This window comes from Carassius auratus, unplaced genomic scaffold (genome assembly GCF_003368295.1).
Source record: "Carassius auratus strain Wakin unplaced genomic scaffold, ASM336829v1 scaf_tig00005780, whole genome shotgun sequence".
Lineage (NCBI taxonomy): Eukaryota > Metazoa > Chordata > Actinopteri > Cypriniformes > Cyprinidae > Carassius > Carassius auratus.
Window position 1 is genome coordinate 7,183 of NW_020523693.1, and position 13,326 is coordinate 20,508.

General features: G+C 39.1%; 1 pseudogene; it reads left to right on the forward strand.

The window, feature by feature from the left end:
* The first annotated feature begins 645 nt into the window (after positions 1-645).
* LOC113071032 (cyclic AMP-dependent transcription factor ATF-7-like) lies at positions 646-12,432 on the forward strand (annotated as a pseudogene).
* Positions 12,433-13,326: the final 894 nt, after the last annotated feature.

The window sequence follows — 13,326 nt, forward strand, 5'->3', positions numbered from 1 at the left end:
ATACACACGCATGCCATTCTCCTGGATCTGAGCGGCTCATTCCAGACATGTCTCTCCAAAATTACCAGAATTGCACTCTCCGTTCCTCAATTCTAAAACTTGCCCGCTTTACACCCTCTTGAATTAGATGAAAGCAATCAATCGATCTTATCTCCGAGGGAAATCGTTTCCCGGCGTCTGGCCAAAACGGTACCAGCACAAGCTCTTGATGTCAGTGTAGATGTCTTGAGTTCCTGTGAAAAGTGATGAGCGTCTGGGAGTGTGGGTTGCTGATATTTGAGCCTGAGAATCGGGTGGAGGAGTTCAGAGAGTGACTGCAGACAAAGGTATAGAGTGGCACTAGAGTCGTCGCCGCAGAAGAGCTTTGTGGAGATGGTGTCAGGAGGACTACAATGAGAAGTAAAGGAGGGGCTAAAAAGACCTTGCTTTGAGCAAATCCCGAACTCCGCGTGTCATTGGTCTGCCAGATGCCCCCAGTGTAAAGGAAGTATCACCAGGGAAACTTGTAGTCGCTACACTAACATGCATGTGCTCGGTTCTTCGTTATTTTTAAACACCCGTCGCTTCCTGCACTGAGCGAGGATCCAGGCAGAATCATCCCTGGGATTGGCTGTAGAACTTCTGCTGGCTTGAACCTCTTCAGTAATGTTCTCGTCTTCTCTTCCACAGTTATATTGCAAAGCCTTTGCAAAGATGGGGGACGACAAGCCTTTTGTGTGCAGTGCTCCTGGCTGTGGGCAGGTAAGTTCACTTTCACTTGGCTCTGCTTTTATGGTTCATAGGGCATTCTCTGGTTATTGAAGAGTCGTCCTCTCAGCTGCACGGTAGCCAGACGTCTGCCCGGCGTGTGTGTGAAGGGAGGTGCGCCAACTTCACCGCTTTGAGAATGTGTTGTTTTTGTCACACTGCAGCCCTGGGCCAAACCGATGAAGCTGATAGCGCGCTTGTGAAACTGCGCTAACGTCTCTAGCGCTGTCTGACTCACTCACAAACTTGGCCAATGAGTAATCGCAGCTCAGTTATCGTCTGCACTTGTCTGGTTTGAGTCAAAGTCCACGCAGACGCTGCGATGATGTTATTTATGCTAATAAGTGCATTTATGATGAACTTGCAGACGAAGCAGTTTGAGAGTGAGTGCACTGCAAAACAATCATTTAATCTCTTGTTTTTCTTCCAGTAAAAATATCACTAAAACAAAAAAGGACCTTAAAAGCAAAATTGCGTAATGTAGTAAAACTGTTAACAGAGAATTTATTTCCTGATTAAATTTGTAAATAAAAAAATACCTAATAAAAATGATAATATATAAATAATAATATTTGAATCAAATTAATTGCATATATATATATCTTTTTGCTATATATGTAATTTTGCTTCTCAATTAAATAGATTTTGGTTGAAGGATCATTATACCAGAAAATAATTTTTTCCATTGTAAGAACTGAAAAACATTGTGGCCTTTGGAGGCATGTGGCTGATTTCAGGGCATTGAAAACCGAAAGAGGAAGTGATCGAGACCCGTCCTACTCAGTGAGACACTCATGTTCGTTCTGTGGTTTTGATCTGAATGTTCTCCTCCGCAGTTACGTAGAAAACAGCATGAGAAAAGTAGCATGGATCAGAGTGAGGCAATTTAACAGTTAGACTGCCTCTCCGATACTGAAAGCAACAATGATCATTTAACCGTACCGTTGGCAACATAATCTTGAGAATTGAGAGGAACAACATGAACTTGATGAATAATTTATGTGAGTTAGTCGTTTGCAGATGTTTCTTTCTCAGATGCCACAGGGACCATGACTGTTTAATACTTCTCGCTCTGGCCTAGCCAGACTTCGAGCAGGAGAAATCTGTTTTCCTTACGTAAAAAAAGTGCCTTCGATAACACTATTGCTAATACTTAGGGTATAGGCCTAGGATATATTTATTTTTCATTTTCTATCTGTTTCTAGTCTTGTAATGGCAAGATGAATTTTCAGCATCATTAGTCTAGATTTGCTGCACAAGAAACATTTCTTATTATTATCAATTTTGAAAACGGTGTAGTATATTAGTGGAAACTAGGGCATTTTTTGACAAATATCACTTTTCATCAAATTTAACGCATCTTTGCTGAAGAAATATATTCATTTCTTTATCTTACTGACCCCAAAGCGTACATTGAAGCATCCAGGTGTCTTAAGTTGACTATCTTAGTTAAGTGGTAATAACGTATCATGTCGTGATTTGCGAGGTGAAAATATGACCACTCAGCTCCTGTAAACCAAAACTAAAGGCCACATAAGTGGGAAAAAAGACTAATAGTTGAACTAGAGATCAGGTTGTGCACATCTGTCAGGCTCTATTAACACCGGTGTGTAGCTGGATGAGGGGAGTGAGGGTTTACTCTAGTGGAGGTATTGTTCTTTTGTTGACGAGCAAACGCTGTTTGCGTCATACTGAAGTCCATAGGGGTTTAGGATTGTTTTGCTTCTTCCCAGTGAACCAGATTTTCATGCGAGTCCTCTGGTTCGTCAACCTATTACTGAAAAATAACATGCTGAAGGAAACTGAGCTTTGAGATTCTTAATGCTAGTGCTTGTTTAAAGCTATCTTCGGAGTAAATGAATCCTTTTAATGCATATTTTGGACTAATTTTCTCTGTATCATAGTCATTGTGCAAAAATTTCTGATTGGGTTTAACTAAAGGCTACACTTTAGTTGGTGCTTGCTAGTCAGTTTGTGGTTTAGTTTTTACAAAAGGAAATCCGGGACATACACTCAATTATTTGGGTTCAATAAGTTTTACTTTTTTTTTTTTTTAAGAAATTAATAATATATATATAATTTTTATTTATTATTTTTTTTTGTGCTGCTTTTGTCTTTTTTTTATTAGGATTCAAATCTATGGTATACCAATAAATATTAGCAATTGGAATGAGCAAACGAAGACTGTTTATAATGAACAGGAAATAATTGGAAGTAGACCAGGAAAAGAAGTGAGCTGGTCTCAAGCTTTCTTTCTGCCCGCATGAGCACCGCAGCTCAACATGTAGGAGCTTGTATACTAACCTTAGTCCAACAAAAACTCAGATTTTATGCACAGATAACCATGTCCTACTGGGAGAACTTGGTCAGAGTATTTATACTTTGGTATTTGACAAATAATATGCATTGCTTCGTGCATTGCATGACGTTATTTGAGCTAACCATGTTTACCTTTTATGCTTAAGTGAATTAATTAAAAAATGCATATAATATTGATCTTAGTAAGGTCAGTTTAATACTAGACTGTGCTGCTATATAACATTAATTCTCAATCTTGATTACTAGATAAGCTCTATTTGTTGCATTTTTCCAGTGTCGCATTCTCCTTTCTGAGAGGAAAGTACAATCTTAAGAGACACCTATAAAAGCGGACGTATAACAAGTCTACTCCATGCACATAAGGCACTCTAGCTGGGCCTCTTGTTTGTTGCTGTTAATGAGTTGCTCTGTTTGCTTCAGTCATTCTGTTGTCCTTGTTTTGTCATCGTGTGTTGTCCTTTGCCAGTGTAACTCATTTAAGTCGAGGGAGAATAAGCAACGGGCCATGCAGTTGTTCTATTGGTGATGCTGGCACATCTAAAAATACGCCTCTGACACTTGACTGTGTTTCCACTTTGCGCTGTCACGGCTGAACTGTAACCGTGACACGGAGCCAGAAATAGTCTGAAGAAGACTGTGAAGCCCAGAGAACATGGCTTGAGTCATGAAATCCACTCAGAAAGAGGAAAAGCTAATCCTAGAGGCTCCATGTCTGCTCGAGCTGTTTTGGAAGAGACCGCAAGGATCCAGTAGTTGAGGCGCTTCGTCAAACAACTGTTATTTTTCTGCAAAACGTTCCATTATATAAAAAAAAAACTGAACTGTTTTTTTTTTAGAAAGTGTATTCTGATTCCAGTTTTTAATGAATTCAACAAATGCAGCGTTTACCAGTATAGTCCAATTCCTGAACAAATGACTCTTTTGAATAGGTTCTTTTTCGTGAATCAAGAACCTTCAACACAGATGATGTGGTCTGAATCCAGAGCAAGCAGCTATTTTGGGTAGATTCTTTTTAGCGAATCAAAAACATAACAACATGACAGATGGTGTCTAACTCCCAAACAAATCACCTGTTTGATTCCATTGTTTTTAGTGAATCAGAAACATAACAAATTCCTTTTTTTTTTTTTTTTAAACTAGATCTTTTTAGTGAATCAAACACATACAGTACAGTGCTGTCAATCAGTGTATTGGATTCCCAATTGAATGAAACATAACCTAGAACACATCAAAGTAGTCTGATTCCTAAACGAATGACTCTTATGAGCCAAAATAAAGAGTATCTTGTACTTACTCTAGTTGTCCATATTATATTCTTAATATTATTCCTTTGACATGTAGTTAAAAACAGACAATATGACAATTCTGCTTCTAAGAAGACTGAAAAGTCTTTTAAAAAAACCTAAAATACTTTTTACAATAATTGTTAAAATATTCTATTTATGAAGTAAAGTTATCTTATCGTTTGGCAATGGAGTTTTTTTTTGTTTTTGTTTTTTAAGATTTACTGTTGTGGAAAATTGTGAAAGATTCGGTAATGGAACTGTTAAGGAACTGAAATCATAACAATGAAACAAAAGGAGGTTTATGTATATCTTTAATTAGATTTCCGTTCCTGCTTCGCACACCCATTTCATTGTTCATCTGTCAGATCATAGGGGCATGTATGCATCATATTCCTAAAAAAGCATCTTTAATACTGGTTTCTTGAAGGTGCTGTTTGTGGGATTGACACCGAGTGGTTGAACTAGGTATTGCAGTCCAAATTCAAAATATTGCAGAAGGTTGAGGACACCAACAGGAACGAGTGCACTTGACGATGAATGAAAAATAATATGCTGTGTTTTCCGCCAACTGGCAACCCAGGGTGCTGAAATACAATTGGGGAAACTTGCAGAGGGCGGGTTCCACAAACCAAACAACGACAGACATTCCGGCCCGGAACACACATTTTTAAAGGAGAATAACTGACTGTAGCATTGTTTTTCAGTATGTTAACTTAGCATGCTTCTTAAATATCTGCAAACATATTATGGTATTTTTATGCTTCAGTAGAGTCAAAATCTTACATAAGAATACATTAAATTAAATACATTAAATATCCATGATTCACTGGCTGTGCATCAGCAGTGTACAGTTTTACTGTACCACCTTAACAGCTGTTTTGTTTCAAAGGTAAATATAAAAGCACGCTGGAGAATGCATGATTGCCTGTCATAAATGTTAATTGAATACACGTGTGTAGTTTGCTCTGCCCATGAGCTGTTGTGTCTTGCATGCATAACATCATGGCTTCGCCACTGGGTCAAAGACAAAGTGCTAAACCACAAAACTCCACCTTAGTGATAGTTCTTTTGTAATTTGCACAATGTATTTTTGTATTGCATGAAAGCTGGTAGAACTTTTTTTTTTATTATGTGGCAAATGTGGAAGTTCAATACTTACTGTGTAATGCAGAGCTGCTCTTCTGAACGGAAGCGTAAAGAAACGTTAGCGCTGTAAGCCTTGAGGCTGTATAAGGGCACAGAGGTCAGCTGTGAAACCGAAAGCCACTGTACGTCTTCGACACTGACACTGTATAGTTACATTCAATACTTCAGCGACTTTGAGCAGAGTATGGGTTTGGTGAAAAACGATCATTATTAAGTCCTCTCTGGCCTACAATATCTGTTTCGAAAAGACAAATCTTGTCAGTGCCGCTCCCTCTTCTTAATTTGGAAATATATCTCTGCCCTGAGGTCTTGAAATGAACCTTTCTCTTTTTCTGGTCAGATTTGTCTGGTAATCCATCTGTTCATCTGTGTGGCTTTGTAGAGGTTTACTAATGAGGACCACCTGGCTGTTCATAAACACAAACATGAAATGACGCTGAAGTTTGGACCCGTTAGAACGGACTCCGTCATCATTGCAGGTACTTTGCATTTTGTATAATTATATACATGTCAGTCAGTGTGTATGTTTTTGTGTTTGTGTGTATATATGTGTTTTTGTTTATATATACATAATAAATATATACACAGTACTTTTCTACAGTATATATTTTTTTTTACAGTATCTCGATTAATCGTTTAGCAACCACATATATATTATATAATTTTTAATAAAAAATATTAAAAAAATTTGGGTTAACGTGTGTATTTTAATTATGTAATTATTATGTTTAACTTGATTTTGATTATTTTAAATGATGGAAATAGTGAATGAATTTTTATATGTATAAAATAAATAGTGATTATTAATTTGTCTTTGGTAGGTGCATATTTCTACCATCCATCCCATATTTATGTGCATGTTTTTTGTCACTTCTTTTGTGGTTAATGGTAACTTGGCATGTTTTAATGGTACTGACAAAACAAGTAGTACAGAGATTTAACAATGTAATTCGATATCAGTACTTTATAGTTGTGGAGTGAAGCTAAGTCCCCTTAAACTAGTAATTTTAAGGGGGAAAATGCACAATGTGCAGTTTTTTTTTTTTGTCACATTAAACCCTTGGGGAAAAAAACTAATGTAATAACAGCCCTGAACTCTCCCAGATTAATCATGTTAAATAGCAAGCAGATTTGGTTAGTACTTGTATGTAGAGGCGTTTAGCTGTGTGGCAGAGTTTATACTGTCCTTGAGGCCGTCTTGCATAAGGAAACAATGAGATCTCTCTGTCTCCAGACCAGACGCCGACTCCCACTCGTTTCCTGAAAAAACTGTGAAGAGGTGGGCCTGTTCAATGAGCTGGCCAGCTCGTTCGAGCAGGAGTTCCCCAAGGCCCAGGAAGATGAGGACAAGAGGGCCAAGAACCCGGTGAGCTATGGGACTGGGTGGAGGGATTCAGTCATACAGTCAGACGTGCTCCAAACATGAGGAGCTCGGCTGCCTGCTGCCAAAAACTCCGATTTATGAAGTGCAGAGTTCCCAATCAGTTCTCATGTGTAACACCGCCTCGTCTCGCTCTCTCTTTCTCTGTCTGTCGCGTTCTTCACCTGTCTTTCTTTTTTCCATGCAGTTGCCTGCTCCTAATTCAGGAGCACTTGACATGAGTTTGCAGACGCCTTCAGACATTAAGGTGAAGGAGGAGGACCCTGTGGAGGTGGACTCTTCTCCGCCTGCCAGCCCTGACTCCATCTCCAGCATGTCAGACAGCAGCAGAGAGCCCGTCAGCAGAGGAAAGGTACATGCGTTATGCAAAGCAGACTTGCTAGAGCAAAACCAAAAAACACCAAGGTCCAAAAATCTGAAACCACATTGAAAATCTGCAATTCGAAGCCCGATTTAAACCTAGAACTTTAGGATTTTAACATTTAAGATTGTTATTGATCATGTGTATTTTTGTACAGACAGTCAGATGTTATTTGGCATTCATATGGCCACTATAGAGACCATAATTGTACATTTCACTAATCTTTGTATGACCTGGACGTGTTGCATCACTAAACAAACCGTTATGACTGGATGACATTGCTTTTGCAAGCAAAGAGTGCTGCTTTTTGAATTTTTATGTGCTTAGCTGGCTGATTATCTTTTACAGAATTCTCCTCTTAAGCCTGCCGTGAGTTCGGCTCCCACCCCTGCCATAGTGCGTCCTGGCTCCCTCCCACTGCACCTGGGTTATGACGGCCTGCAGCCCACCATGCCCTCCCCTACCTCTGTCATCACACACACCCCACCATCCAACCGCACACTGGGGTAAGAGCACAACCACAGCCTATCAATGAGCAGCCAGTGTTTTGGCCCATCAACTTATTCTGTGACTCATTTCTATATGACTCACTGTGCTGCTTTAAGTTGATTTGGTAGGAATGCTTAGGAAACTGTGGGCAGCTGGCTCATTTAAGGTGTGCTTGACTGTCCATGAATGTTTGGTGAGATAGTGGACAGGAAGAGAGCAGAACTTCAGTCTGTGCATTGCTTTCTGCTCTCGCTGCTTGTGCAAACTGGGCATTTCTCTCCTTCTGTTTCAGATCTCCCACAGTGCCGTACCCAATGATGATGCTTCCCAATGGTCAAACAGTTCCTGTGCTTCCAGGTCCTATGCAGATGCCCTCTGTAATATCTGTAAGTTTGAAGTGTATTTCTGAGTATGGTATATGAATATGTGGAGTATAAAGAGATGGCCCACTCAAAGGAAAAGGAATGGGAGAGTTGCTGACACTTGCCTTTTTGTTTACTGTAAAATTGCAAGGTGCAAGATCTGTGGAAAATTCATTGTAATTAAAACTGAAACTATTAAAATATTTTTTTACTTTATTAAAGCTGAAATAAAGTAAGATATAAACATTATGTGAAAAGAAAAACCTGTTGCGTTGACACTGAAATAAAATAAGATAGCTAGAATATAACTATATAACTACTGTATATAACTATAACTATGTAAATAGAAACAACAAAATGACAAAGGACGTTACAAATGTACTAAAACTTAAAACTAAAATTTTGAAATGAAAACTGGACATTTAAAAATAAATGCAAAATGTATTAATAACTACTATAATATTATATAAATAATACTAAAATAGTACTTCAGAAAAGTTTACAGTAAGTTTTTTTTTTTTTTTATAAATACTGATATTTTCCAAAAAATATTTAAATAGTTTGTTTTGACTTTAGTACAGTAAACAATAGTATAAATTATTTCATTTTTAATAAAAAGTTAGTTTTTCTTATCACACTTTTTTCGCACATAATATATATCAGCTTTTAAATATATAGCTGCCTTTATAATTTGAGAAAGGGGTCTTTAGTATTATGTTTAGGAGTCCATGACTTACCTTGAAGGGACTTTGCTGTGATTTCAATTTAAGATAAAGTGTGTAATATTTTTCCAAGGTTAAAGTGCCATACAACCCCATTATTTCAGCACAAAGTCCCTTGTAACTCAAAAATTCCCCGCTTCTCTTTAAAAGTGTTGTTCATGTGAGCTGTCATTTCTGATCTTTAGAGTCATTCATAATTTGCCTCATAATATGTTTTGCATTTGGCCTTGTGGTGTAGCTGGCCAGGCCCCTGTGTATGGTGCCCAACATTCCAGGAATTCCCGGCCCTCCACTAGGGGGCAGCAGCAGCGGCTCGTCTTCACCCTCAGGCTATTACCCCCACAATGAGGCAAAGATGGTGAGGGCAAATCTGTTTTCTTCCTAATCCAGCATGTGGATCATTTTGCAGAATGTTCGGATGCCTTGCCTTGCCTAGTGTTCCTGTGTTGCAACTCTTTATCCAGCACTTCACATGGGTCATAGTTTTCACAACAAACAAACAAGCTGTTTGAAGTCGTGGCCTTATTGGTTATAGAGTTTGACTCCTAACCTTAGGGTTGTGGGTTCGAATCTTGGGCTGGCAATACCACGACTTAGGTGCCCTTGAGCAAGGCATCGCTCCCCGGGCGCCGCAGCATAAACGGCTACCCACTGCTCCGGGTGTGTGTTCACAGTGTGTGTGTGTTTATGTGTTCACTGCTCTGTGTGTGGGCTCTTTGGATGGGTTAAATGCAGAGCACAAATTCTGAGTATGGGTCACCATACTTGGCTGAATGTCAGGTCACTTTGGAACAAAGCAACTCTGTCATTAACAGTTTGTATTTCAGATTCAAGATACATTCAGATTTCAGATATACAAAGATTATGTTTTTTTTCGTAATAGGCTAGTTGGTGTGTGGTTTGATGACTAGTGGGGCGGTGTAATTTTGTTTCTAAAATTGAAATGAAAACTGAGAAAAAAAAAAGCAAATTCAAAAATGATTAATGAATGCTATAATAGTAAAGAATATTAAAATAACACTAGAAAAACAATGCTATGTTTATATTCTCTTTATTATTAATAAATAGCACTACGTGTCTTGGTTTCTTGAGAGGTGTTTGCATAAGATTTAAAAAAAAAAAAAAAAAAAAAGATAAGCCATGGAGAGAAAAAATCTAGATGACCGTCCTAAACTACAGAAATAAAATGCAGAAGTTCACACTCTTATTTCCTTTCTGTCACATGATTTCTCTCTTCAGTGCTAAATGAGTTGTGGTATGTGTTCACAGTTCATGTCCATTCCACATGAAAGAGTAATAAAATTGAATGTTGCGGCTGTAAACTGCCTTATAATTAGACCGAATGCCGTCTTGTTCCGTATTACCATGATGTTTTTGTTGTTGTCCTTAGAGGTTGAAGGCAGCATTATCTCAGCAGATGCCCACAGCTCAGGGTTGCCTTGGTGTGGCGATGGGGTCCAGTGCGATGGTCCCTCAGAGAGTGGAGCAAAGCCAGCTGCTGGTCCAGCATCCAGACGCCCCGTCCCCTGCTCAGCCACAGGTATGGCATGTCTTCACCCCTCGAATTGTTGAGTGTAAACATTCTGTATACAACAGATGCCATTGTGTTTGTCAGGGATCAATCTTTCACTTTGCTGTGGCTTTATGCAGTAAACATCTCCGTTTACTCTGCTCTGCTGTGTTCAGGTGTCACCCGCTCAGCCCACCGGAGGTCGCAGGCGGAGGACGACTGATGACGACCCTGATGAGAGGAGGCAGCGCTTCCTGGAGCGGAACCGGGCTGCAGCCTCTCGTTGCAGACAGAAGCGCAAGATATGGGTCAGCTCTCTGGAGAAGAAGGCCGAAGAACTCTCCTCCATCAACGTCTCGCTGTCGGTTAGTGTATGCGAAAGGTTTTTTTAATCCTGAGCACTGATATTGCTCATTGCAATTTGAGAAATGTGTGACGTGGTTCATCTGTGTCCTTTCAAATTTTGACAGTATGTACAGTTCTGAATGCAACGCATGGAAAGCCCAGATTTTATGAAACCAGAGCATACTGTGTGGGATTCCTTATCCCATGAAGCTCTGCATTTGTCCATAATATCTATCTCAAAAATCAAGACTGAACCAAAAGCAATATCAACTGTGATGTTTTGTTACTTTGGTGTGGCAAAAGTTAAGATGCATTTTGTTTGCACAAAAAAAAAGAAAAAAAAGCCTTTATTTATTTCATAGATAACTGGATGTTGCTCACCAAGATGTAAATATGTAATATTATGAAATTATATATCCAATTTGTAGCAAATCATGGTCTGAAATGCATAACTTTACACATCCTGGTTTTTAAAATATTTTCATATTTTATAATATCTTTACATATACTTCAATATTGCTAGAGTCTCATTCCAAACATAACCTGAGACTAGATTTTTTTTTTATTTGAGACTGAGATTATTTCAAATTGACTTTATCATTGATACTATCAAAAAATTATCATTTTATTTATTGTAGGAATAAAACATTTTTATGTATTATTTATGTATTTATTATTTGTTATTTCATTTAGTTTTATTTTGTTATTATTGTTTATTATTTTATAATCATTAGCTTTATATAAAATATTTTTATTTGCATATTTATTCAATTGTTTTACCATTCATTGCCTTATTTTGTTTGACTTTTGTCATGTTTCTTCTTATTTTTTTCTTCATTCGTTTTGTTGTGTGCATTGATGGTTTGGCATTGTACTTTGAAACTGAGTAGAGACAAATGTGTTTCCAAATGCTTTGTTGTCAGCTAGTTTGTCCAAGAGTGATGTTCACACTTTTTTGTTTTCCTGTATTTCCGTGTACAAGAACGAGGTGTCTCATCTGCGAAACGAAGTTGCTCATCTGAAGCAGTTGCTGTTAGCTCACAAAGACTGTCCCGTCACCAACCTCCAGAAGAAAGCCGTCTACTTGGGTGAGTGGAGCCCACATTGAGGTCTCTGGCCTGCATCTGCGGGATCTAACCCTCATTTATTGATGTCTCTCAGGAGAGGAGCACATGAAAGAGACGTCTGAGCCCACGGGCTCCCCGGCACCGGTCATTCAGCACAGCTCTCTGGCCCCCAGCCCCTCATCTGCGGTAGGCCCCAACGGCCTGAACTCCCGCGCTGCAGCCGAGGCGGTGGCCATGTCAGTGCTGGCAGGGATGGGCAGCCAACGAGGGGAGAGTGGTGGCCCGTCACACGTCATCATGGCCACACAGTCCCACCCATCCAACAGATGATGACAGCAGGTAACAGTCTGCCTGGGACTCTCTGCATCCCGGGAGAGGGGGGCAGATCTGCCAGAGGAGAATGCTGGTTCCCTCTCATGCCATCACGCTCTGGCCTGGAGCTCAGCTGCATTCTGGGAATGAAACTGGGACTATGTACACATATAGAGAGAGACAGAAGGAGATTGTCGTTCACTATGCCATAGACTACGGGGGCTGGACTCCAAACCATGCTCTCATTTGCATCCTCTGTAACTCCTGCTCCTTCCTTCAACTTCCTCCTGCTCCTTCACTGGCTGTAGGGCTGCAAAGCACTTCCTGTCATTAAATGTATCACCACAGACACACGCTGCAATAAAGACATTGTTCGTTTGAACCGTGACTGAGCACCCGGTGTATGTCACGAGTTGCGACGATGCAATACTTTATATATTCTTATATATATATATATGTATCAGTAAGTGTGTGTTTGAGAGAAACATGATGCTTTAATGTTCTGTAGGATCTTCTACCTTGCTATTTTACAGCAGGTTTTTAGTTTTCTGGTGGCCATCCCCCTCATCTGACCCGCGCTCATCTTACCTCATTTTTAATCTGTTATATACGTTTATAATCAACGTGTGCATGTGTGCTTCTCGTGTGGGTGTACAATGATGTACAATGGAAGATAGCAGTTTGTAAAGGACTGATACACTAAGACTGCCTTGTTAGCATGCAAACTTTTTGCTATATATAAACTGTATTTTATTGGCACATTGTGTTCAGTTTGGGCTATGGAACCTCATAGTTTGGTCCTATCATTGTTTTCTTGTGTACGACAAACTCAGAAACAGCAAACGGCATACTGTCCGAGGTCATTATGTACGATGAGGACGCTTGTGTTGAGAAATCAATATATTTACTGTTTTAAATGATGTTATTTCTTTTCCCTGTGATCACAGTGTTTTAAATGCAGCTTTAGATAGAGTTATGTTGAGCCTAAAGTAGTCTGAGACTTTTTTTTGCCCCGTCTTTTTCTTTTTTATAACTTTTTTGTCTATCTCTGCTGCTGTGTTCTTTATGGAGTCCCATTTCTGCTACATAAGAGGGATAAAAACATGCTTTGGTAAATAATTTTTCGATAAAACGTCAATATTATTAGATACGTAGTCATTATGAGATAAAACATCAAACATATGCATACCAAGTATGACATGCATAATTATAAGCTTAAAAAGTAGACTATAGAGCATAAACGCCATGATGTAAAAAACATAACAGAGATGGTCAAAAT